The sequence below is a fragment of the Perognathus longimembris genome, chromosome 19 (genome assembly GCF_023159225.1).
Source record: "Perognathus longimembris pacificus isolate PPM17 chromosome 19, ASM2315922v1, whole genome shotgun sequence".
In the NCBI taxonomy this organism is placed as follows: domain Eukaryota; kingdom Metazoa; phylum Chordata; class Mammalia; order Rodentia; family Heteromyidae; genus Perognathus; species Perognathus longimembris.
The window spans coordinates 6,073,415-6,099,081 of NC_063179.1; the positions used below are offsets into that span (position 1 = coordinate 6,073,415).

General features: G+C 39.3%; 1 protein-coding gene and 1 pseudogene across 2 annotated transcripts in view; one reads left to right on the forward strand and one right to left on the reverse strand.

Moving 5' to 3' along the window:
* Ctnnd2 (catenin delta 2) overlaps positions 1 to 25,667 on the reverse strand; it is a 716,561-nt gene that overhangs the window by 653,630 nt on the left and 37,264 nt on the right. The window lies entirely within an intron of this gene.
* Positions 448 to 1,533, forward strand: LOC125367517 (annotated as a pseudogene).

The window sequence follows — 25,667 nt, forward strand, 5'->3', positions numbered from 1 at the left end:
GCAATTTTGCTCAAAACTAGTGCTCTACCACTTTTAACCACAGCTCCACTTCCAGTTTTTTGGTTTTTTTCTGAGTAGTTAATAAGAGATGAGCCTTGGGGCTTTTCTCTCTGGGCTGGCTTCAAACCATGATCCTCAGATCTCAGCCTCCTGAGTAACTAGGCTTATAAAAGTGAGCCACTGGCGCCTGGCTTACACAAGTATTTACATTTACTCATAATAGGTAAAAGCCGGAAATGATGTTAGAGTCCATAAATGAGATACAATGATGGCTGCTCCATAATTTCCTATGCTTTACTGATGGGATATGATACCCATGATATGATACGACATAGTTGAACTTCAAATGCGTCATGGTGAAGGTAGTCAGGCACATGAGACTACAAGGAGCTCTTCCTCTCCGTCCCATATTGAACTCAAGTTGGAAGAGGCAAGTCTGGTCTCAAAATGGAGGTAAAATCGCTGCCGGGTCGCCCCCAGCCTGACTCAGGCCATCGCCCCTGTCGCCCGTGATCCAAATGAAGCAGAGCAGCTGCAGAAGCTGTTTATCGGTGGTCTGAGCTTTGAAATTACAGATGACAGTTTAAGAGAACGTTCTGAGGAATGGGGATCACGCCCAGAGTGTGTGGTAATGAGAGATCCTCAGACCAAAAGGGCTTTGGTTTTGTGACTTACTCTTGTGTTGAAGAGGTGGATGCAGCCAGGTGCGCTAGACCCCACGAGGTTGGTGGACCTGTTGCAGAACCAAAGAGAGCAGTTTCTAGAGAGGATTCTGTGAAGCCCGGAGCCCATCTCACTGTGAGGAAAATTTTTGTTGGTGGTATTAAAGAAGATACAGAAGAATATAATTTGAGAGGCTACTTCGAAAAATAGGGCAAGATTGAAACCATAGAAGTTATGGAAGACAGGCAGTGTGGAAAAAAGGGAGGATTTGCTTTGGTAACTTTTGATGATCATGATACAGTTGATAAAATTGTTGCTCAGAAACACCACACTATTAAGGGGCATACTTGTGAAGTGAAAAAGGCCCTTTCTAAACAAGAGATGCAGTCTGCTGGATCACAAAGAGGTCGTGGAGGTGGATCTGGCAACTTTATGGGTCGTGGAGGAAACTTTGGAGGTGGTAGAGGTAATTTTGGACATGGTGGAAACTTTGGTGGAAGAAGAGGCTATGCTGGTAGAGGTGGTGGCAGCCCAGGTAACTATGGAGGAGGTGATGGTGGCAACTTTGGCGGTGGTCCTGGTTATAGTAGCAGAGAAGGTTATGGTGGTGGTGGACCAGGTTATGGAAACCAAGGTGGTGGATATGGTGGTGGTGGAGTAGGATATGATGGTTACAATGAAGGAGGAAATTTTGGTGGTGGTAACTACGGTGGTGGTGGAAACTATAATGATTTTAGTGGACAACAGCAGTCAAATTATGGACCCATGAAGGGGGGCAGTTTTGGTGGAAGAAGCTCTGGCAGTCCATCTGGTGGTGGTTATGGATCTGGAGGTGGAAGTGGTGGATATGGTAGCAGAAGGTTTTAAAAACGACGGAAAAAGGGCTACAGTTCTTAGCAGGAAAGAGAGCAAGGAGTTGTCAGGAAAGCTGCAGGTTACTTTCAGACAGTCATCCCAAATGCATTAGAACTGTAAAAATCTGCCACAGAAGGAACGATGATCCATAGTCAGAAAAGTTACTGCAGCTTAAACAGGAAACCCTTCTTGTTCAGGACTGTCATAGCCACAGTTTGCAAAAAGTGCAGCTATTGATTAATGCAATGTAGTGTCAATTACATGTACATTCCTGAGGTCTTTTATCCGTTGTAGCTTTGTCTTTTTCTTTTTCTTTTCATTACATCAGGTATATTGCCCTGTAAATTGTAGTAGTGGTACCAGGAACAAAAAATTAAGGAATTTTGAACTTTTCAATATTTGTGTAGTTCAGTTTTTCTACATTTTAGTACAGAAACTTTAACAAAATGCAGTTTTGAAGGTGTTTCCTTGCGAGTTAACAAGTAAAGATCATTGTTAATTACTATTTTGTATGAATTTTGCTAAAGTTAACTGTAAAGAAACACCTTATTGATTCACAATTTAAGGGGAATCTGTTCTCCTCATTTGCAAACCATGATATGAATGGGCACTGACATGTGGAGAGAATAGATACTTTATGTATGCATTGTGTGTTTTAGATACATAGGATTGGGTATTTAAATTAGCATGCTTGTGAATTTAATAGCATTAAGATTACCTTCAAATGAAAAAAAAAAAACCCTCAAAATCCCTATTTGGTTTTTGTGCATTTTCTTTCAATGTAATCATGATTTTAGTGTGTTTAAGATTTGCTGAATCCTAACTGTATTTAGAACATCTCCATTCTACATTTACCCTGATTACATTTGAGACTGACTGCTACCATAATTTTGGAGTGTAAAGCATGTCTGCTGCCCTCTATTTAAATTTGTAAAGGGTAGTGGATGTTTTCCCCATCCCTTTAGAAACTATTCTTAATTTTTGATACAGGACCATTAAGTGTGCAATGTTTGAGCACATTAGTGGATACCTGATTTTATTGTTTTTCCTTTGAAACCCCTGAGACCTATACATTTTTATTACTTTCCTTGGTTTAATTTCTCCATGCAAGTTTTCAGAGCAAGAAAATAAATAGACACTTCATTGTCAAATTCTTAAAAAAAAAACTACATGGAATGTGATTACCACTCATACAATATTCTGGAAACCACAAATACAAAGCAGAATCAGATCCAGCGACCAGGGTGGGTAGAGGGAAGAAGAAGCTTTGCTGAATGATGGCAGCATTTCATCTCGCCCCTTTGCGATGCTTACAAGATAATATGCTTTCTGTCCAAAATGACACCCCCTCTTTAAAAAAGAGCATTATTTCCAGGTATGGTGGGTCACATCTCTAATTCTAGCATTTGTGAGGCAGAGGGAGGTGGCTCATCAGTTCAAAACCAGCCTGAGCTACATGGCTAGACCCGATCTCAAAAAAAGCAAAACCTATTATACACATGCTATACATGAAGTCTCCAATGTAACATGAAACAAACTTGATATATATACATATGCGTCTATGTATATATTTTTTCTTTTTGGTGGTACTGAGGCTTGAACTGAGTTTCTTATGCTATGCATCTGCTCTATCACATGAGCCATCCTCCAAACCAAGTTTGACTTAAAAAAAAAAATGTTGAGCACTTGATTGACACAAAAGGGGTCAATGTCCTGGTAATCATTTGTAGAAGAGGCAAGTGAGACTTGCAGGAAGGAGTGGAGAGATTGCTCACTAAGGACCCAGGAAGTCGTGTGGTATAACCTTTTAAGTAAAAATGACATTGGAGAAATAAAATGGAACTACGCAATCAATGAGAAAGCATAACAACACTGTTGATGATTGTACCATGAACATGCTTGTAAACATTAACACAGCCCCCCAAATAAACCATATACATAAAAAAAATAATTTACCAATTAACAAAATGCCCTATATCCTCATTCCAGAGCTACCCATTAATCTGTAACACCTGTAACCACCTGGTACTAAGAAACTTTTCCTACGCACTCCAATATTCCTTCCTTGAATAAAGTGAAGCCAATATATGTAAGAATGCAGTGTTTATTGCTGAATGTAAATATTAAGGATCCTTCTACAAAAGTCAGTAAACATACACAAGATTAGGTTTATTACATTTGATTGAATCATATATATATGTATATATGTGTACATTTATCAAATATCACTTTGCAGTATCCCCAGCAAGAATGTACAATATTTTAAGTTAAATAGCATGTGAAAAAATAAAGTCGTCTGAAAGCAATTGCTTAAACCAAATACATAAACCCTGGTATCCTGCAAAGGGTTGACTCATCTATAATTGTAAATGTAACATATTATTATCTCACAGGCCAGATAATAAATTCTAGATATCCTATTGAAGGAAAAACTACCCACAAAGGAACACTCCCTTCCAAAACCCCTACAGCACAGACCTCTCACCTAGCAGGGTAAGAATCTTTGTAGAAATGGGACTAGAGAATATTCTAGATTGACACCAGAAGAAAAGGATGAAAAATGTAGTGAACACTTCCTTTCTGCTCTATGCTACCCGACTTACTCCTTAGGGACCTTCCAAGCTATGCATTATCAAATGAATCCATAATGTTTACAAAATATACCAGGTATGTATAAATAGTATAAATGGGAATTTAATAATAGCAATTGTTACTGATAAGAATACAACATCATCTCGGTATGTTAATTTGTCTTTTAACAATTCATTTCTAACCAATTGTTCTGACAGATTATTTAATAATGGTTCATTTAGATTAAATTAAGTTAATCAAATATTTAAGGTAGAAATCAGTGAAGAACTTCTTGTGTGTTTATATTGAAGTAAAATTTCAAAACCAATTGCTACAATCTCTGCAGCATTTCCTCCCTCATGGTACGGAGAAGGTTCTGAGAAAATAGCACAGGAGTCAGATCTCTCTGTGTAATGTCAAGGTATTGAAAGTACCATGATAAATTTCTGCAGATGATGGTGGTCATAAAGTTTTTAAACATTTAAATTGTATATCACTTCCATCAGCTTTAATTTGACTACAAATGCATCAACAAACACAATCAAGACAGAACATAGTCCCCCTCCCCAACTCCCCTTCATGGCTCACCCATCTCGCTCGGGCAATCCTAGATTTGATATGCCGCCTGCAGTTTTTCTCCTTTCAGGGAAACCATGTAAGTTAAAATCAGACCTGTCATTATTTGAGATTGTCTTCTTTCATTCTGCATAAGGCCTCTGAGATTCAATGATTGTGTTCATTCCTTTTTATTGCTCACAAAGATCCCATTGCTTAGGAGAATAGAAATTTATCAGCTCACTAGTGTTAGATGGTTAAACTTGGGGTCAACTGTGATTTGTATTTCGCATTTACATCTATGATGCATTTTAACTTAGTGTTGTATAAAACATGAAACGTTTATTTCCAAGCTTCCATTTAAATATGAATTTAGAATCTACCCAGTGGATTGATGGGTCATATGGTAACTATATATTAAGCTATGGTTTGGTTTAAAAAATAACAACCCAAAACTGTTTTCCAGAGTGGCTAAAAGCATTTTCCATTACACCAGCAAAATACAGGATTCCTAGTTTCTCTTTGTCCTCTTCAGCTTAAAGAATTTATTGTTATTACTAATATTCACCAGTACCAAGGTTTGAACTCAAGGCCTGCACCCTTGGCTTACACTGTACCACCTGAGCCATGCCTCCAGACTGGCTTTTGGCTGGTCATTTTGGAAATGGACTCTAGCAAACTTTTCTGTCCAGACAGGTTTCAAATCTCTATTCTCCAGATCTGGGCCTCTGAAGAGCTAGAACTACAGGTATGAGCTACTGGCACCTGGTTGTTAGTATTATGCATTTTTAATTACTCTTATCTTTAAGTAGTTGTACAAAGATTTTTTCATTTAACAAGTCAGAATTGAATGATACATACATATATATGTAAGTTATTATAGGTTTAATTTTCATTTAGTAGTCAAGGGGTTTTAAACATCTTCCTATGCTTGTGACTCATCTGGTTTATGTACCACCATAAATCCTAGGTGGTTACGTGATTTTTTTTTTACAATTTTTTGCCTGTTATTTAATGCATTGTTCTCCTATTTTTGACAGTTTTTCACATGGAGTGGGTACAATTTCTTTGTTGAGTAAGTGAATAACAAACAGTTCCCCACTGTCTGTAGCGTGTCGTATTCTTTTAAAATTGTCTTCCAAAGTGAAAAGTTCATTTCAATTGATTGTATTAAAGATTTCAGATTAGTAATATATCTAATATCTTTTTAATTAAACCCAGGTGAGAAAAGATTTTATTTTCTACACAGTATTCATCAACTTGCATTTACATCTATGACACATTTTAATTTAGATTGGTACAAAATGTGAAACTTAAATTGAGGTGCTGCTTTTATTTGTAACATAAAGATATTAATTTGTTCTTTCTCTATTTAATTCATTTGCAATTTCATGAAAATGAATTGGGCATATTTGTGTGCAGCTATTTCTAGAATCTTTCTTCCATTTGATGGGACTATTTTACCCTTCAGACAAATCTTCATTGTTTATATTTTTTTTTCTCAGTCCTGGGGCTTGAACTTACAGCATGGGCATTGTCTCTGAGCTTTTGTGCTCAAGGCTAGTGATTTACCACTTTGAGCCACACTGCCACTTGTGGTTTTTTGGTGGTTAACTGGAGAGAAGAGTCTCACGGACTTTCCTGCCTGCCTGGGCTGGCTTTGAACCATGATCCTCAGATAGCAATCATCCTCCTGAGTAGCTGTGATTATAGGTGTGAGCCACCAGCATTCAGTTATACTTACTTTTATTCATGCATTTTTCTAAGAAGCTAACAGTTAGTGAGATTTTTTTTCAACCTTTATTCTCTTTCCAAACTTGAGTTGACTGGCTTTACCATATACTACGTATTTTAGGATTACCATGCAGAAATGTTCCTACAGCCATTTGATCAGAATTGTATCAGATCCCCTGGATCAGCTTGGGAGCCTTGTCTTCACTATGTTGGTTGAGTCTTCCACTCTACAAAGGTTCATCTGTCTCCCTATATGGGGCTTTGTGAACTTCTCCTACAGGTAGTCAATCTATTTTTAGCATGAAGATGGAACATGTGGTTTTTTTGTGAGTTTTCATCTCAACATTTCTTTTTATAAATGATTAAATTTTTTAAACTGTATTTCTGGGCTGGGAATATGGCTTAGCGGTAGAGTGCTTGCCTTGCATGCATGAAGCTCTAGATTTGATTCCCCAGTACAAAACACAGAGACAAAGCCAGAAGTGGTGCTGTGGCTCAAGAGGTAGAGTGCTAGCCTTGAGCAAAAAGAAGCCAGGGACAGTGCTCAGGCCTTGAGTCCAAGCCCCAGGACTGGCAAAAACAAACCAAACAAAATAAAACCCTATTTTCTAACTCTGACTTGATTGTACATAGACACATCTAATTTGCCATATATTTACCCTACATTTTGTATTTAATTTTTTTCTTGTCTTACTACACTAGGTACAACTTCATCACAATACTGAAGAACACGAGAGTAAACAACCTCTCTTTATTTTAATCTGTGGGAGAAAGTCTGTAGTCTTGCTCTGTGAAGCAAAAGAGCAGTAGAGTTTTGTCTTGTTTCCTATGGTCCATTTTCAAATTTTATTCTTTTCATGATTTTTTAAAAAAATGAGTAAGCATTGGATTTTCACAAGTCTATTTTCCTACGTCAATTGGTCAGATTATGTAAACTTTCTTCGTGAGAAGATTAGAAGAAAATGCGGAGAGGATAATGGCTCTCCTGGCTCCTACAAGAAAGCCACTATGAGAATGTGGAGAATAAGCTTATTCCATGAATCTAAGAACTGAGAATCATGCTACAAGTCTTTGATGGAGACGACTTAGTAAATCAGAAGAACTTTCTGCCTCCTACTAGATTCAAACACCATGACTTATCTAACTCTCCAGAATCTCACTCTGCTTTTATTTTAAGAAATGAGATAATAGCACTAAAGAGAACCAAAGCGAACTAACCAAAATTATTCACCCAAATTTAAAATTCCACTAAGCAAACATTACACAACTTCAAATCCAAACAAAGTACCTAGGAGGAAATTTTCTGCGCTTAAAAACAGAGAGACATAATATCACTACTTGCTGATTTTTGGTAAAAGAAATACTCATTTGCTATAGATTCTACAAAAGCACCAAATTTAAAGTTTTGAGATATATGTATTTTGAAACAACATAAATTGCATAGCTACCCTGCACATAGGTAATACTGAGTCAAATTCTAGCAAAATAAGTACCAGAAAATAGTTACATGCAAAAGGGGGTAGGGCAATGATATTGAGGCCCAGGAGAAGGAGGAATGAAGGGGGAAAGGGCAGAATCCATCGCATATTCCAAAAAATTAAGAATAAGGGAAGGGCTGGATCGCAGGAAGATGAAAATGTTGAAGGGGTAACACTGATCAAGAGGCATTGTATTTATAAACTACTTTTTTGAGTGGCAGCTCCTTTGTACAACTACTTAAAGATAATAAAAATGTTTTTAAAGAAAAAAAGTCAAAACCAACCAAGAAGAGATTTCAAAACTTTGATTTAAAAACAATATGCTGGCAAAGGAACTACATGACAGATGTCTCCAAAGAGCTGACACTCTCTCTATGACATTTCTACTTCTGTATTTCATAAGAAAGGGAAGAAATGAATCCAAGGGGACAGTTTCCATGACGGTTTAATCCGAAAGGTCCATGGCGCCGGGCAAGGAAGCTCCAGGAAAGGTGACACGCAGCAATGGGTGGAACTGGCATAGGACTTAACCACCAGCAGAGGGTTTAAATGACAGTAAAGGAAGTTCATGAGGTTTTGTCTTCTTGAAGAAGCAGATAATCATAGTGGATGTGATATCTGTTTGCTTCTATTTATGATTTTGGTTCAAACACTTCCATTCCCAGGATACCGTTTTCTGTAGCACTGAGGCACAAAAGAAGGGAAAATGCAGGTATAACCTCTCTTCTGATGAAAAATCTGATAGCATAATCCCAACACTTATTAGGTATCTTCAAAGAACATGAAAACACTGGGTGAGAAAGAAAGTGGCAAAGCATGGCAATCAAAACATCTGGTATCACAATGAAAGATGAGAGATGATGGATCATCTGTGTCTCCTGGTTGCTCATTAGATCATGTGTAAAGGCTGCAAAAGATCACACTGTACCCCATAAAGTTGTGCAATTATGACCTGTCATAAACAAGAACAAAAACACGGGCTCAGATTCCACCCTATGCTTTATTTACATTCTCCCGTGTAGCTTCCATGTGTCCCTGGAAGTCTTGCAATTTGTCTGACTCAACTTTGAAGAATTGTTTGAAAAGGAAATGTGAATTTAAATGCTTTCTAAAAAAAATCACAAAAGAGTATGATGTTGCCAGTGGTCAATTTCTGGAAAGAGAATTGGTACAGCCTCATGAGCAAAATGTAGAGAAGATGAACCATCATAAGAATTAACAATCTTGATTATTGGTTTAGAGCCGAACAGTTCCAAGGTTGTTCTAGCTATTGAGTAATTTATCTTAAAAATAACCCTGTTAAATGTTTCTCAGGTTTGTCAGCATGCGTGTCTTTGGGGATTTTTTTGATAGCAACTATGATGGTTCTGTCTTTCTATTTTCCCCAAAATTCAAAGAGTTTTGAATATATTTAATTTAAAGAAAATTTATTATATAGGTGATGTACAGAGGGGTTACCATTACATAAGTAAGGTATTGAGTACATTTCCTGTCCAACTTGTTACCTCCTCCCTCATGTTTCTTCCACCTTCCACCCTTCCCAACGCCCCCCCCCAAAAAAAAACATGGAGTTGTACAGTTGGTTTACTACATATTGTCTTGTAAGTGTTGCTGTTGCATTGGGTCACCTTAATTTTTAGGACACAAAAAAACATGTCTTTTGCTTTTGTCTCTACCCAATTCAGATTCTTGAGCAAGATCTGGATAATTAAAGTCTGTTGTGCCAATCTTTGATAATTAACATCCGCGTTGTAGTTGGTAACTGGAACCTTAGGACATCTTTTCAGAAGAAATTAATTCTGTAAACAAGCCAATGTATATACTTTTGCTCTTAGAGTCTTTCCAGGACCTTCACAGTCCCAATTTCAACAGTCGCCATCTACCACGAGCTCTCGTGACCTTCAGCTTCCAGAATCACCAGTCCAACAGAACTGGTTCCCTGACCACAGTCTCACGCTGTGCTAGGACAATCCAAGTTACACACAGCTTCTCTTTGGTAATTCCAAACACTCTCTGTACTTCCTCATGCTCTCTTCCTAGAGACGTCCTCTTTCCAAAATCCCAAGAGTCAATTGACCCCATACGGATCCACTAAGAAAATGTGCTAGTTCTCCATATTTTAATCCTTCCACTTTGCCCCAGAGATTTTCTTCAGTACCTTAAAGGATTTTTTTTTAATTATTATCTTTATGTAGTTATACAAGAGGTTACCATTCAATATGTCTGTTTCTAAATACAATGCATCTTGATCTATATCAACCCCTTCATCACTCTCCCCCATCCCTCCCTGTCCCCCCTTCTCAAACTTTCTAGTTCCACAGGATATATATTGAATATTATGATATGCATTGAATAGTATAAGTATTATTATCCCCCTCTTAAATTTGATTTCTACTAGATAATGCTATTTTAGGAAAACCAAGAGCATGTATGATATAGCTCCTTTCAGACATGTAGTAGAGTCCTGCTTTGTGGGAGAAATATTAACTAGGCTAAGTACAGTAAGAGGAATTTGAACCAGGAATATTGGTGAACAAATGAAGGCAGGAAAGGAATTGATTTTTGTCCCCCAAATTTGTAGTATGGAATTGAATTACTATGAAAGATTGCTCCCTGGATCTGACAGTCAGTCTTAAAAAAAAAGTTGCATTTCTTATTTTATTGAGAAAAAAAATCTAAAAACAAGGCAATGAACATGAAACAAGAAAACCTAACTAATTGTTCAAAAGCAATGGGTTACAAGCAGTTGCCAAAGCCTGTTCCCTTTTCCTCTGGAGAAGAGTTACAGCTCATTTAATTTTGTCATTAGAGAGTGGTGGAAGGTGGGTAGACAGGTCGGCAATGATACCATAAGAGGTGCTGTTCCTGGTGGTACAGAAGAACTCCTCTGAAGATGCCATTTTCTCCGGCTAATCTTCCTTATGGAAAAATTCCAGCTCATCTACTGGAACTAATACCTGCCGGATTGAAGCTGCCCAGTATCCCAGCAGCCTACTGTCAACAAAATACTGCGGTGACATCACAGTTTAACAAGAAATTCCTCTTGCACTATCATGATGGTGAAGGTAATATTCACGAAAATAACCACTGTATTATATGCTTGTATTCAACTTATAATAAGTTAAATCTATAATATTTTGGCTCATATGTCTTTTTTTCCTTTTTAAAATTTTTGTGTTGGAAAAGTAATGTACAAAGGGGTTACAGTTGCATAAATCAAGTAATGAGTACATTTTTTTTAATAGTGTCCCATTTCGTTAGACCAAAGTACTTCACCTTCTAGTTGCACATTAGAAATGTCAAATGGCTAATTATATGGTGATGAGATATTGACTCTTTGGCCCCATTTGAAGGAAAAAAGACACTCAACTTTTTCATCATAATTGGTCTGATTTTATTTTTATAAAACCAGTCTTTTAAAAGGCAAAATAAATTTATTTTTTTTCAGGCAGAGAATTTTGAAGGTAATTTTGTTGTTGCTGATTTGGAGGCTTTTTGCTTATAACTATACATTTTCTATATTCATTCATTCATTTCCTTAACGCACCATTAATTACACATATTAATGAGATTTATTATGGTCTTCCATACAGCATGCGGTGATCATACAAACCTCTCTTTCACCCAAGTCTTGCTCAGTCCTTATGAGTTAGATTATTATGAATCAAATTTCTAATTATGAATCCAATTTCAGGTTAACTTTCTTTAATTTTCCATATGTTAGTGAGAACTCGTGATCATTATTAACTCAACCTACTTCCAGATCATGAATTATTAGTAGTTCTAAGTGACTCGGACTGTACTATCTTGGAGAAAATGCTCTTGATTCAAAGGAGTTCTTAATCCCTGCTCTCATCATGCTCAGTCTGCTTCTGGCATTCACTTTGCACACTGCTCCGTGAGTGCACTGGAAGCTGTACTGATTCCTCTAGACTCTTACTTCCTTTATCCCACATTTCCATGTCAATGAAAGGGGAAGAAAGTGCCTCTCCATAACCAAATAAAGCCTTTATCTGCCCAAATAGGCCTAGGTGATATTTAACAATGAACATCCTTATGGAATTCTTTAATACTTATTTCTAGGAAGGTTGTCTAATAGTTCCCCGAAGACCTTTTAAAATTTATAAAGCCATTTATCTTGAAAGCATTATGAATGCCCGTAGGTAAGCAATGGATAGAAGGAAATACACTGCCACACAAACATTCCTTGCCAGATTTTGGAGGCTAATAATACAACTCCTGAAGCCAAATTAGGATTTGCATTTGGAGATTCCCATTAAAACGAAAGCAATCTCTAGCTATAATTATTTTGCTCATTTTGCAAATTGGAAAGCCTGTTACAGTGCGAAGTAGAGGGCCCAGAAAAACTATATCTCTTTGCTTTTAATTGCACAACTAATGGATTTCATGGTGCACCTGTTGTTTACTTTATTCGGAACCCACATTTACCCTATGCCCATACTTGGTAAATTGATGATATAGATATACATACCCATACACACTCTGTATATAGACTTCTTAGCCAGCTCCCTTTTCTAATGGACCACTGTTTCTGCCAGGGAAATTACTTGTTACAGGTAACCATTCTATGTGGTAGGTCATGTTAGCTGAAGTCCTCAGAAGCCCCTGAGTAGGGGAATGTGCGCTTCAGGTGGTGAGTTGTAGGTAAGGACAGGAAGAGCATCATCAGAGACTTCTTGGTGCTGAAGGGTAGCTAAAGAGCCATCCTACCCTGGGAGTCACTCCATGTCACATGGATCAAGGCCTTCCAGCGGCTCTGCAGCCAAGGACAGACAAGATCATGTCTGTGACAGATCAGATTCAAAGGACTTGGGACCGCCAGGACATCTGGACATGCTCAATGTCATCTGTCATTGGAAGACCTTAGCGGAGCTTTTCTTCTTTTTAAATATACCTGCTGTATCTCTCATCTTTTGCATAGTATTTGTTCAGTGATATCCATCCCGTTCACTCAACCATAGCTTCTATGAACTGAGTCATGTCCACTTCCTCCCAATTCCTCTGCTGTCGTCCTCACCTCCAGGACCTCATTTGGATACAAGATGATCACCTCTATGTGATCATGCAGGGTGAGGTCACACCCGTACAGAGCTAGCCTCTCACCCAGCAGGACTGCTATCCTCACTGAAAGAAGTTAAAGACAGAGATGGGGTGATGCAAGGGGAGACAAGAAACACTACCAGGACCTATGGAGGCTGCACCAAGCGCCTATGAATACAACAGAGCAGACAAGGTAGGGCATGATGTTTATAAACAAATATGGGAACATTTAACACCAAATACGACTAATCAGTTCCCAAAGCTATGAAAAGATTTTCAAATGGTTATACTAAATGTTTAGTTTCCAAATAAGTTGTTCCTACTTTACACTTACCAAAGCATAAACAGATCAGCTAAATTAAATAAGGACATCTGAAACATAAGCCCTTGGAAAGAAGAAACTGATTTGTATATTGACCTACTAATAGACAAAAGTTAGCACATGACAGTCATGAACTATAATGATCTGTCTAACAAATCAATAGCTAACAGAGAGAAGTGAAAATCAAAATACAGAGCAAGGGGAGGCATAGTAGCATACAACTATAATCCTAGTTACTCAGGAGTGGAGGCTGAAGAATCAAGAATTTGATGCCATCCTAGTCAAAAGTTAATAAGACCCTGACACAAAAACAAAATAAGAATAACAATGATAATAATGCCTGAAGGTACAGTTCAGTCTAAGTTGTGAAGTGTTACATAAATACTGGGTTCAATACCTAGCACTGCCAAAGAGAGAGAGAGAGAGAGAAAGAGAGAAAGAGAGAAAGAGAGAGTGAGTGAGAGAGAGAGAGAGAGAGAGAGAGAGAGAGAGAGAGAGAGAGAGAGATTGAGGACAAAAATTTCAGACTAGATGTGACTGGGGATTTAGCTCACCGGAAGACCACTTGCCCAGCAAGGCTCTGAGTTTGGTCCTCAGCTCCAGAAAAAACATATTTTCAGACTCAATGTAAACACAAAAAGCAGTTGCTTCTCACCACTTCTACTTTAAGAATTTTTATGATTTTTTTTGAATCCAATATATGCCAGTCACTAAAAAAGGAATCCAAGAGGAAAAATTAGAAATATGCCATGTAATTTCAGATTGAAAAAAATACAAGCACAATGACTTTTTGAATATTTCACAAGGCCAATTTATTCAATTTCCACCTGTGAGCAGGTGGCAGAGTTATGTTCTTAGGAGTGATTAGAAGATGAGAAATAAACAAGCTGAACATAGAGAGCAGAATTATCAAGAATAATGTTCTCAGCATACCTAGAAATATATTTCTTTCTTCCATTCTTTCCTTTGTGGGGGGTGACAATCCTGGAGATTGAACTCAAGACCTGGGCACTATCCTTGACCTTTTGTGATCAAGGCTAGCACTCTACCACTTGAGACACAGCTCCCTTAGGAGTCTTTTTTTTTTGTAGTTAATTGGAGATTAGAGTCTCATAGACTTTCTTACCTGAGCTGGCTTCAAACTTTGATCCTCATATTTCAGCCTCTTAAGGATCCAGGAACACAGATATGAGCCAGTAGTATCTGGCTATATTTTCTTAATGAATTACTCATAGATTGCCTTATCCAAGAGCCTCTAGAAAATCTTATAATAACACCATAATTATGTTAAAAACTGGTTGTTTTTCAGAGCTCTCTAAGTTACTTAATGCTTAACTGTAGTATGCTTTCATACCAATGGACTTCAAGAATGTTGTAATACTGGAATTTTCCTATGCATAATTTTCAGAAAATTCATCCTTTTCAAAATAAAATTGATGTTCTACTCTTGCTTCAACAAAATTTTCAAGTATTTAAAATTTTCTAAGTTTGTAGCTCTTTAATTAATTTGTTTATTGTCAAAGTGATGTACAGAAGGGTTACAGTTTTATATGTAAGGCAGTGAGTACAGTTCATACTTGTTACCTCCTCCCTCATTTTTCTCCCTCTTACCCCCCTCCATCTCCTCCCCATGAGTTGTACAGTTGGATTGCAGCATATAGTTTTGTAAGTATGGCTGTTGGATTGGTTTCCCCTTTTATCCTTTGTCTCTCCATTTTGATGTTTTTCTTCGCTTCCCTAGGAACAATAATTGTATATACAATACCCAGGATACCAAAACCAGTTACAATGACATCAGAGGTAAAACCATGGGGAAGAAGGACAAAATAAAAAGGCATAATTTCACGTGGTACGCTGAACATAACAAGAACAATGATAAACCACTTATTTCCGTAATTTGGACATTATTTCACTTAGCATCATCTTATGTATTCATATGTACATAGCCATTGAGCTATTGTGATCTTCTGCTAGGACTATCTTAGACATGTACTAATTACTACCAATGAGTGAAACCATAGAGTCTATGTTTCTTTGGGTCTAGCTCACTTCACTTAATATGTTTTTTTTTTCCAAATCATTCCATTTCCTTACAAAAGGGGAAATGTCATTCTTTCTGATGGAAGCATAGAATTCCATCGTGTATATGTACCACATTTTCTTGATCCATTCATTTACTAAGGGGCATCTGGATTGCTTCCTTCTTTTAGCAATAGTAAATTGTGCTGCGATGAACATAGTTGTGCTGGTAGCTTTAGTGTGGTCTCGCTTGTAGCTTTATAAAATGCCTTTCAAGACAAAAAATAAAGATAACCAGTAGGAAGTTATTTTAATTTATTTAAAATTAACAAAAGTATAAATTGACTATGTCGGTATAGTCTACTTGATGATACTGTTTACAGAAAATAAGTTACAATTCACACCGTAAATTCAGGGTTGAATTAGGTAGTATAAAACTTGGAATTCAATGACTCCATTTTCTGTATTCACTTCTTTCTGTTCATTATGTGAATATTTATTTCCTTCAGACAGTTTGGTGTTCACTTTGAATATATCTTTATGTAGTTCTTAGCCTAGCCTTGATTTTTCTTCTAAGAAATAATATTGCATCCATGATTACAAAGTATTTGTCACAGATGAGTCTTTGCTCAGCAACTTTCCCATCTGACCTCTCCATAGTGCATCACGATGTCCTGATAAGGACCCTGCTCAGCATAGGGTCACTAACACACACACACGTGTGCACACACACATGCATGTACACACATACACATGCCTATGCACACATGCATACACATACACACACATATGCCATGCACACATATACATACCTATAGCCACACATACACATACACACACACACACACGTGGTGTTCTCGTGACACTCGCCTTGCAACATTTCCCCTTGGATTTAGGGGCACAGCCCACCTTTCTGGGTCTCCTCCTCTTTCTCCCCTGGCCCTACCTCCACTTTCTTCACTAGCTTCTCCACCCCATTTGACCTCTAAGTACTGAAATGACTCAGCCCACACTACACTGGGCTCTGAGCTCTTTGCTCAGGCCTAACCACTGCTACAAAGACTTCCAGACACAGAAATACAACCAGATGCACGCAGCCAGAATATTTCCTCCTCACCCATGAGGAAGATCAGCGGAGGCATCCCCTCAGGAGAGTTTGTAAACACCACGAGAAGGCGCCCCTTCCCCATGGCTGTCTCTCCTCCATGACAAAGCTGCAGCACACACTGGCATATTGAGAACGTGCGGAGATGAAGCCAGAAAAGAAGAAAGCAGAATTATGAGATGGAAAAAGAGACATGAGTTCTGGTCAGTAAAGCAAGGGACCTTTGGGATGTTTACATACATGACTCAACAAATTACATATTTCCCATTCAATCAGACTAAGTTGGCTTTCCATGGATTGCAAAATGAATCTCAACTATTCAGAAAAGTTCCTCTGTCAGACCAATGCTAATGCCAGACATATAGACCTGGTTGATCTTGGGTAGTGAGGTTAGGTTTACCCATAGTTTGCAAAGCATCTATTAACCTACATGTCTCAGTGGTCAGCCTGGAGGTTCAGAGCATAAATGGAGCATGCTGGGGGGTGCTCATGGCCCCTAGTGAATGCTTCCTAAAACAAGCAGGTTTGTGTCCAGGCTGGAACATTAACAGAGACGTTAAAAGAAAGTGCTCAGGGCCAGCCACTCAAGTGAGAGGATCAGAAAAGCACAAGCTTTGCAAGACTCATGAACAGGCAAATCCAGTCTAGTACCACCTCGCTCTCTCTCCAGCAGTGGCATACAAACACAAGTTATAAAACATACCAGGCAGCTGAGAGGAAGGGACTTGGGAACAATGGTGCTCAAGTGCTAACAAAAACTTGTCATTGTGCTTTCCACTCCAAAGCAGGGAATACCACTGTGGAAAGAGGCCTCCTTCCTTCTCCAAAACCTCCATGGAAATGAGGAAGGCACATGACAACGTATGCTCAGATTGTGTGGCAAGTTGAAAGTGAAAAATCAATTTTATCTTGTAAAATTATTCCCTAAGGACAACATTCTAAGATAATGGTTTTCTGACATAATAGATATGAACAACCAGCTTTACATTGATACAGAAAGCACAAACTCATTTGCATTATTTACAACAAATAAAAAGCATTCGGTCCTTTGTGAGCACTAGTATTATTCCTCCCATAAGTCTTTAATAAATGATTAAATTGGCAGAGTACACTTCATGAGGGAAAAAGAAAGAAGGCAAACATCATTAAAGCAGAATGTATACACATATATACATAAATATCTAGAAATTATGCTGATCATTTATTTTCAAATTCAATATGATACTGAATACTAACATATTACCCAGAGAATCAACCCAAGATCATTGTATGTCATGCATACATTTGCATCTCATTAGTGCAAAGCAAAAGTTCTACCTGTAGTTTGTATTAATCCAAGACAGACTTCTTTATTGTTCAAATATAGTACTTACAAAGTGAGCAAATATCCCCAATTTTCACATTTTCTGAGATAGGTAATTCTGTGTCAATTTGGGCTGGACAGTTGTACTCAATTTTTGATAACATGACTTTTGATGTTGCTGTGAGATTTTGTAAATTTTATTGATATTTAATGTCATGTAACTTTAAGTCAAATTACCTTCCATAATGGGGTCCTTTTATCTAATCCTTTGAAGAGAAAAGGTACAGATTTTCCAGAGAGGCAGGAATTCTGTCTCACGTTTTTAAAATGAACACTCTTTTTTAGATCCTACCCTGCAGGCATGCTCTGCAGATACTAGACTCGATACTACAAAATGAACTCCTATCTAAATCTCCAATCTATATCATACCATCCTGATTTGGGGTTTTCCAGTCCCCATAAACATGTCTTCCAATTTCTTAAAATCATATTAATTCTCAATTAGGATAGTCAGAGACAGAGATAGAGAGATGAAAGGATGGACAGATGGATGGATGAAGATGTAGCTGTGGATACAGGCACATCCGTGTGAGCGTGTGGTATTTATGTGGTACGTGTGTATTTGTGCTCTGCCTATGTGGAGTATGTTCCTCTTCTAAGAATGACATCTGAATACCACCAGAAAAATTTGGACTTAACTGTATCTTTCAAGAGAAGAAAATCCATTGCATGACTGAAAGAAGCAATCACCTACAGCAAAGTAATCCTAAGTCTGTGTCCTGGGCCCTAATTATTTCTTAGAGGAATTTCCTGACCTCACTCCGGAATCTGTCAATAACGGACTTCACCTACCCTAAAGCAGGAGAGAGTGGTTGGTTTTCTGCTGCTTTATTCATCAACTCAAGCCTTCTGGGCAATGCTGCATGTGCAGGGCTTAACCCAGGCCCGCTCAGGACAGCTCATAGCCCTGCCATCTTCTGCTATGGTACTGTGTCAGCTTTCAGTAGTGTTTGTATTGCTGGGTGTTTGCTTGGCCTAAGAGTGGCTGCCAAGTCTCTACTTTGGCAACATGTAACTCCATTTGTGACTCTGGTAAACACAGTATGTTTCATAAGGTGCTGATGAAATCCCCAAAACTACTTCTTGAGAGTCAAAATCCTGGCTGGAACAAGCTATTTAATTTTTAATTAGCAGTAGACAACTTGGTGAGGACAGAGGTCAGCTCAATGCATTCCATGCTTTCCAGAAGGCAATGAAAGATTTTGAGTGAGATTTCTAGCCAGCTAGTCATGGAACATGGTCTTTTACCACCTCAGTTCGGCCATGAGCTTTCTCTCTGGCTCTGTGCCCTCCTCTATATATTTACAATCAGGTTACATTTCTCAGCTATCCCTGCTCCTTAATTGTAACCACACGTCTTTACTGCTTCCTTCTCTAGGTCTACCCATTCTTTTATTTTTTTCCAGTCTTCATTTGTGAACTTCACATTTGTCAGGGCTCGCAGTGGGCCATCACACTCTGTGTAATCCCAAGGAAATTTCAAGAAGGTCATGGGGACAATAATCTCAAACCACTCACAGGGAAGCCATTTGTAATAACCCAAGGTGATTATAAAGATCCCCAAAAGGGTATATATATTATGATCAAACTGAATTACAGAGAGGTTACAGTTTCATACATTAGGCATTGGATACATTTCTTGTACTGTTTGTTACCTCATCCCTCATTCTCCCCTCCCCCCTCTCCTTTCCCCTCCCCCCCCCATGAGTTGTTCAGTTCATTTACACCAAACAGTTTTGCAAGTATTGCTTTTGTAGTTGTTTGTCTTTTTTTAACCCTGTGTCTCTCGATTTTGGTATTCACTTCCAATTTCCTAGTTCTAATACCAGTATACACAGTTTCCAATATACTCAGATAAGATACAGAGAAAGTGTAGGTACAACCACAGGAAGGTGATACAAGAAGATCATCAATAATAGAGGCTACAATTACATATGACACATTGAAAGTAGTTACAACAATCCTTTCCATAACATGGAGTTCATTTCACTTAGTATTATCTTATGTGTTCGTAAGGGTATAGCTATTGGGCTCCTGTGATCCTCTGCTGTGACTTGCCTAAACCTGTGCTAATTATTCCCTATAAGGGAGACCACAGAGTCCATGTTTCTTTGGGTCTGGCTCACTTCACTTAGTATAACCTTTTCCAGGTCCTTCCATTTCCTTACAAATGGGGCAATGTCATTATTTCTGATAGAGGCATAAAATTCCATTGTGTATATGTACCACATTTTCCTGATCCATTCTTCTACTGAGGGTCATCTGGGTTGGTTCCAGATTCTAGCTATGACAAATTGTGCTTCGATAAACATTGTTGTGCTGGTGGCTTTAGTGTGATTATGTTTGTGGTCTTTTGGATAGATACCCAAAAGTGGGGCTGCTGGGTCATAGGGGAGTTCTATGTTTAGCCTTCTGAGGAATCTCCATACCACTTGCCAGAGTGGCTGAACCAGTTTACATTCCCACCAACAATGAAGTAGGGTTCCCTTTTGGCCACATCCCCTCCAACAGTTGTTATTGTTAGTTTTCTTGATAAAGGACATTCTTACTAGGGTGAGATGGAATCTCAATGTTGTTTTGATTTGCATTTCTTTTATGGCCAGTGATGTAGAGCACTTTTTCATATGTCTCTTGGCCATTCTCATTTCCTCATCAGAGAAGTCTCTTTTTAAGTCTCTAGCCCACTTGATGAGGGGGCTATTGGTTCTTTGCGGTTTTGTTTTGGAGGAAGGTAATTTTTTTAGTTCTGCATATATTTTAGAAATGAGGCCTTTGTCCATTGAATGGCCAGTAAAGATCTTCTCCCAATCTGTGGGCTTTCTGTTTATCTTGCGAGCTACATCCTTTGCCCTGCAGAAGCTCTGCAGTTTGATGCAGTCCCGTTTGACTAACCTTTCTTTGATTTGTAGCCTTTCTGGGTCTTTGTTAAGAAAGTTCCGTCCTGTGCCAAGGAGCCGAAGTGTTTCTCCTACTCCTTCGATTAGTGTTTTCATGGTGTGTGTTTTGATTTCTAGGTCTTTGATCCATTTGGAATTGATTTTGGTGGAGGGTGATATATAAGGATCTAGTTGTAGTTTGTTGCATGTGTTGAACCAGCTTTGCCAGCACCATTTGTTAAAGAGGCTATCTTTCTTCCAGGCTATTGTTTTAGCTCCTTTATCAAAGATTAAGTAGGTGTAGTTCTGTGGGTTCATTTCTGGGTCTTCAATTCTGTTCCATTGGTGTTCAGGCCTGTTCCGGTGCCAATACCAAGCTGTTTTTATTACTATAGCTTTATAATACAGCTTGAAGTTGGGTATTGTAATTCCTCCAGCACCATTCTTTCTGCTTAGGAATGTTTTTGCTATTCTAGGTCTTTTATTGTTCCATATGAATTTCTGGATTGCTTCCTCTATTTCATTAAAGAATGGTGTTGGGATATTAATGGGTATTGCATTGAATTTGTCGATAACCTTTGGCAATATTGCCATTTTGATTATATTAATCCTCCTAATCCAGGAATATGGGAGGTTTTTCCATTTCCTTAGTTCTGCCTTAATTTCATTTTTCATGTTTTTAAAGTTCTCATCGTAGAGGTCTTTCACTTCTTTGGTTAAGGTTATTCTAAAGTCCACTCTTAAAACCCAGAAATGCAGTAACACAACTTTTGTTTAATGCAGGGGTAACTTGTTCTGTAGAATTCTAAGCCACAAACTTCCTATCTTGACCTCAACTGAGGGTCAAATACCCCTAAGAAATATAAGAATTGAAAGATCACTAAGAAAGATGCCATGAGATGACTTATTGGTGTACCACGGTGCACTTCTGTCTTTCCTCACAGAACAGAAAGGAAACTGCAAGTATGACAACCTTATTGGTCATAAAATATGAACCCACATGGTGACACAAACAAGATCACGTGGAAACCTATCAGGAGGATCATGGGTAGAGACCAGTTCGGGCAAAAGTTTTGTGAGATCGCATCACAGTTGAAAAGGCTGGATATAGAGGCTTGTGTCTGTCACTCCAACTATGTGCAAAGTGTAAATGGAAGGTTCACAGACCTGGCCAGGCCAGGCAAAGAGTGAAAGCAAAAGGGCCGTTGGCATGGGTCAAGTAGCCGAGTGCCTGCCTACCAAGCATGAGAATCCGAGTTCAAACTTCAGTACTATTCTACACACACAAAATTTAAACTTCCAATTCAAACGTGCAGTGGGAAACAACTTGCTGGACCTTGAAATTATACTGACTTAGTATACATGCTTTTTAAAAAGTGAGCACAGCAGAAATGTAATGGGGGGCCTAAATGTAAACACTTGAATACATCTTCCTCAGAAAGAGGAGGAGCAGCTGGCAGTGCGCAACAGGAAACCAAATGGAGGATGCGCTTGACCTTGATCTGGGCACCTTCACAAATACAAAGCTCACCAATCTCACTGAGAAGCTGTCTTTGTCTCTCTCAAGTGTCTTTTCCTTACTTGTTTCCTTATCTCTCTTTCAGAGTGTCCATTCTCCTCTTTCTGAGCCTGTCCCAAATAAGTGAATCACAATCAGACCGGGAGAGCTGAAAGCCACTCAACACTAGGAATTGGATACATTTCTGTGAAGAATGCACCTCCATTTCTACCCGAGTCTCCCATCTCCGTCACATTTTTCCTCCCATCACTCTTCAAAACTGCAGTCGCCGGAGTCCCCAAAGGCCATGCCCTTGATACGCTGTTATCTCTGCACCACTGACAGCATTTAGTTGTAATGAGACTCTTGACTCATCTTCTGTGTTTGCGTTCAGACAGCAATCTCCACTTACTGTCCTCTCACTTGGCCAGCCACCTCCTCTCTCTCTACCACTGCTTTCTCCCTCCCTGATGCCCAGATCACGTGTGCCTGGGCTGGACGGTCTGTGTGCACACACATCACAGGGGACCGCAAGCAACCTGGCGGCTTTACACACCACACACATGCAGCTTGATCTCCAGTCCTGTCACTGTCTCCAGCTGGACCCATGGATGTCTTAAGGCTTGCTGGAACTTGAGAACACATGGAGCCTCTTTAGTTGATTCTTCCTTCCAGAGATGTCCAGCGTGTGGTCACATCTTGCCACCTCTGATGCCCCCTTCCTCCCCAATCTCCACCTCCATCATCACTCGCGTGAACTGATGTCATCATCTCTCAACAGGTCTCCCTGGGGCCACCCCAGCAGCTACCGTTTACAGAAGGATCACACGTGCTTTCCTGAAAACCTTCCATGGGCTGCCGGGCCCTGCAACACCTGGCTGCCCGTCAATTCCCACAGCATCCTCCTCACGGGTCCTACAGCACCCTGAGCTCTCTCCCACGGGTGTCCTGTTCTCTGTGTCCACACCTGTCTGCCCCAGACGAGACCCACCCCCTCCCTCCCTTGACTCCTTGCTCGAGTGTCATTTCTATCTCACTACCCAGCGCCAAATTCCAGCCACCATCCCCACACCGGAGCAACATTCTCCCCCACCCAGCTCCATCTTCTTTTGTTTTCCAGAACATACGTTAGTTTCTAACGTACGACAGAATCTCCTCGTTTCCATTTACTTACTGACATTTCCTGTTATTACACAGCACAGGGATCTCTGTGTTTTGCTCCCTGGTATCTTCCGGACACTCAGAAGAGTATCCAGCTTAATAAAGGGATGCGGCACACATCCCGGGAGCTGAGGAAAATGCACCACTCTATATAACTTAACAACTGGAGTCAGTATTTCACACATCTCATGTGACAAACATAAAAGGGATACATCCTGTCTTAATTCAAATATCTATTATGCAGGAAAAACAATAGTGAGCTGGGATTTTTAAAAAAAACAATAACTATATCCCACTTAGGTCCTGTTCTAGTTTGGCTGAGAAGGACTTCAGGCCTCCATAGGACTCAGTTCTTTATCTACCCCATCAAGCTAGCCTTTCCCAGTGTTTTCCTGTTGTTCTGTTTAGAAGACTGACATGGAGATGTATGCACAGCTATAATTTTGAAAGGGCCAGAGAGTAAGAGAAGAGGACACAGAATTCCTTGCTATACGGAGCCCTGTGTGAAAAGCTGTCACTATTGATAAAGCGAGTGATTTTTTAAAGTATACTGTAATTGTCATGTTCAGCTGCACTGGAAGATCTAAATAAACCTGATTAAGACACAGTTCCTTCAAGAGTGATGCTTCCTAGGGCTTTCCCATTCATGCATTCAAATTCGGAGGTTCCCAGAGGGCAGTCTTCAGCTAGGGATTGGAGATGCCAAAAAAATTAGTGAAAAAGGCATCATCCTACAGGTTGAAACCAGGACAGCAGCAGCTTATCTAATGCCGAGGGTTGTCAGAATACAGTGGTGGGGGCGTGGGCCACAAACCCAGACGTCTGGGCTGTGAATCCTGTTCATCTGTTCTTCCCTTCCCAATGACCTACTCTCTCCACCTGTGACAAAGAGAAAGCACCCACAGGCTCATTATGACACAAAGGTGAGAAGATCAGAAGACGCATGCTCAACAGACACTCTTTTGTGCAGCTAAGCATGGGGAAACAAACAAAATACATGTTTCATATATACAACCAACTGGTTAAAGCACTTCCTCTTCTAATTAAGTAAAGATCTGTAGACAGGGAATCTATAAGCACCTTTTTATTAGGTACAGTAATAAAGAAAATCTAAAGCCAAGTAGGTAGATGAAATACAGAGTTTAGGTGATTTTCTGTTTTCCGTTTGTTTCCAGTCATGGGGCTTGAACTCAGGACCTGGGTCCTGTCCCTGAGTCTTTTCATTCAAGGCTAGTGCTATACCATGTTGAGCCACAGCACCACTTCCAGATTTCTGGTGGTTAATTGGAGATAATAGTTTCACGGACTTTCCTGTCTGGGCTGGCTTCGACGTGAGATCCTTAGATCTCAGCCCTCTCTGAGGAGCTAGGATTACAGGTGCGAGTCACTGGTGCCCAGCTTACATTGGTTTTCTTTAACCCCCTTTACCTCATCCACAGTGAGTGCTCTCTGACTAAACCTTCAGGACTGAGGAGCTAGTGACTACCAACTGAAGTGCTAGGGTTGGATGTACCAGCACAACCTCCCAGGTAACCCAACTCTGAGTGACCTGAGCATAGTCTTTCTTTAAATTTCTAAACTTTTCTATTATCAGCATATTCCCTTTCCCCACACTTTCTATTAGCATCAATTAGTTGTACAAAGGTGTTAAATTTTGACACATCCTTATATGCATATGGCATGCCTTGGTCAGACTCAACCATCTGTCAACTCTTCCTCATCCCCTCCCTCCTTCCAAACCCATCTCACTGAGTTTTACTGTTATATGTTCACTCATGTACATAAAGTTGTGGGTTTATTTTTTTGTTCACGATATTTACCCTCCTTCATCCTCTCTGTTACATATGCACCTTGCTAAGTTTCATTCTTAACAAATAATAAACTCTAGAAATGAGCCCCAGAGAAACACTGCAGATGAGAAGGAAGCAGGCTCAAGGGTAAGAGGTAGCACACTACACCATCATCTCCCAGGAAATGAAAGATCATGACAGACCACTGCCCGGCACAGCGACTTGCGTCTGTAATCCTAGCTATATGAAAGGCTGAGATCTGAATCCTGGCTACTCAGGAGGCTGAAATCTGAAGGTCTTGGTTCAAAACCAGCCCAAGCAGAAAAGTCTGGGAGATTTTCATTATCAATTAACCAGAAAAAAAAAAAGCCAGAAGTGAAGATGTGGCTTAAGTGGCAGAGCACCAGCCTTGAGCAAAAATGCCAAGTGAGAGCACAAGATCCTGAGTTCAAGTCCTAGTAACAGCCCCCCAAAAACATTGCAGAAAGATAATATTGATTTTTCACTGCTTTATCTAAATTGCTCATTATACCATTTGGTTTGCAAGCAAATATATTTGGAAAACATAGTGGATAAAATATCCACTTCGACATTGTGTTGGTTTGGAACGATACAT